Source organism: Adiantum capillus-veneris, chromosome 7 (genome assembly GCF_014529385.1).
Source record: "Adiantum capillus-veneris isolate H3 chromosome 7, ASM1452938v2, whole genome shotgun sequence".
NCBI lineage: Eukaryota > Viridiplantae > Streptophyta > Polypodiopsida > Polypodiales > Pteridaceae > Adiantum > Adiantum capillus-veneris.
Window position 1 is genome coordinate 66,784,877 of NC_140937.1, and position 2,804 is coordinate 66,787,680.

A 2,804-nucleotide genomic window follows, 5' to 3' on the forward strand; every position below is an offset into this window, starting at 1 on the left:
TGTAGTACACCTGTGAGACTGATCTCTTGGCTAAAATGTTGCGTTCAAAAAGTTCACCACATCAGCTGCACACTTCATAGGCCAGCCATCTGGTTTCAATTCCTCATGTGTTAAGGTTCTCTTTATGACTGCCCCTCCCCCATCATGCTCTCCTCTTCCATGCCCGGATGATGGGAAGTTATGAATCATATGCAAGCCTGTCTTCTGATAATACCTGGCCACAAAATAGTAAGGTCTACATGCTTTGAATTGTGAAGCTGCACCATCTGACCACACTCAATGGTGCAGCAAACAATGTCCTTGTTGTTTCAGCCACCTGTCATGAAGCAAGAGAATGTTGTACAAACAATGTATCATGCTGCTTGTCATCGGATATATAAAAGTGCAACATCTTTTGAACACCAACTGTTGCATTTCTTACATAAGTGATGTGCACAAGTATTCTGACTCAGGTAGACCACCAATGCATTGACTGAATCTCATTCTAAATTTTAAAAGAATAATTCTCTGCAAGGTCAATAAATGATACAACGACATTGCTAGGAAACTTGAGCAAACAATCCTTGAATTGTTGGGCTTGCTAACGAAAGACAAAGTTGTGCTTGATGAAGCCTGTGATGTGGGTTGAAAACAGGCTAAGAAAAGCAGCACTTTTCATCCGTCGCACAATCAAGTCCTTTCTCTTCTTCTCACTCCCACTTGCATCAAGTTTTCATGTTCCAACATCCATGAAGACCTTCACAGACACCTCCCTACTATCCTCTGCTATCTCATCTAGACAAAATGTCAACTTTCGTACACCACATTGGGAGCAGTCCCCCATCAAGCATTTCTTGGAATGGTATTCACTATGTCTTGGCCTTGGGCACATGATGGATTCCCATATACTAATGATGTGTTGACATACTAACTGGTTTGCAAAACACTCTCCTATATCATCACTACTACAGCACACGGAGCAATTGCAAAGTGACCTTTCCCATGATGCCCAAACTTGTTTTGCCGCATCTGATTAAAAGCCTCTTTGAAATAGAGTATCTGCACATGGGATACACAGCAGCAGGTATACCGCTCTTGCAACTTCCGAACAAAGTACGAATTTAATGCCTCAAAGCATCTAAGAGACACGACCACTACAGGGTGAGTCCTCTTGAATCTTTGGTATAGCTCTACATGTGGAACCAATACAATAAGAGTTAGAAAATTCCAACTTCATCAAATGGTAAAATGCCACTAATGTGCAGTAGTACCAAAATTGGTTGTATACAATATCAAAGAATGTATTGTAAAACCAAAATTACCAAAGACCTTTGAAAATTTAGAACGCTACATCTTACCCAAAATACAGCCTTCACAAACATGTTTGACATGTGCTTCAAGAGGTGGCAAAGAAGCAACCATATCAGATTTACTGCATACACAGCAAACTGGCAAAATTCAAATGAACAAAACGTGCATGCCAAAGTTTTGCATCTGAAATAGCCCTTGAATCTGCAACAGCATTTGCAAAATTTTGTCCACACTTGTCATACAAAGTGAGCTTATACAGCCCACGGCACAAAAGCCCAGATGCAACAATTTCATCACCAAAACTGAGATCATGAACTGTACATCTGTCATCCACAAATTTGACTACAAGTCCAAGTCTAGCAAGTGCGGATATAGACAAGAGATTCTTCTTGATCCCAGGTACATAAAGTGCACCAACAAGTGTGAAGGAACTACCATTAGCAGCAGTGAGCACAATCTTTCCAACTCCCTGAACTGAATAAGAGGCGTTGTTGGCACAAGTGACTGAATTCCCATGAGGGACAGACTCGAGAGAGGTAAACAATTCACGATGTGAGGTAATGTGCTTTGTAGCACCACTGTCGAAATACCACACATGTGAATCTGCAACAACTGACAAGCATGCATCATGGACAACAGGATTGTAAGTGCATTTTACGCTAAACACCCATTCTGCATCAACATCAGCATTACAGTCTCCTTTCACAGAAGACTCAACAATGGCTGCATTTGTAGTGGAACCAGCATTTGTGATGGAACCACCCTCTTTCTTCTTAGCCTCTTTGGCCTTCAACTTAGGACACGACTTGATCAAGTGATCATTGGCTTTACAATAATGGCAACGCATCTTCTTTTTGCCTTTATCACCAGAATTTCCAGACGAAGTACTGCCAGCAGAAGTATTAGGAACAGAATTTTTGCCACTCGCAGCAGAACCATAAGAAGTGGTTGCATTACTATTACCACCCTTTCTTTGAGAAGCAATAAAAGCATGTTCAACTGCACGCTGCCTAGTCCTGTTTTTTCTAGAAAGTGACTCTTGCAACAGCAATGTGCATAATGCATCAAACTTGACAACTTCAGGATTTCCTTGGGTCATCAGTCTCCAAGTACTAGCAAAAGTCTGGTAGGAATCTGGTAAGGCATCAAGAACAGTCTGCACAAGGGAACTGTCTGAAATGACTTCACCTGCAGAAATAAGCTGCTCATTGATATCCTTGACACTAGCAAGGAAAGTGTCCATATCATCTTCCTCATGCATAATCTTCGACTCCAGCTCTTTACGCAGCAAAGCAATTTTAGCCTCATTGCGGCTTGCATAAAGACCTGCTAAAATATCCCAAGCCTATTTTGCTGATTTTGCTGAACGGATGTGAGGAACAATGGTGCGCTTCACAGACAACGCAATCAATGCATGAGCCTGCGCATCCTTAACATCCCAACGAGCTTGTTCTACCGTAGGCAAAACAACTCTAACAGCTGCAATCCTTGCAGCAAGACCTGCAACATCCTCA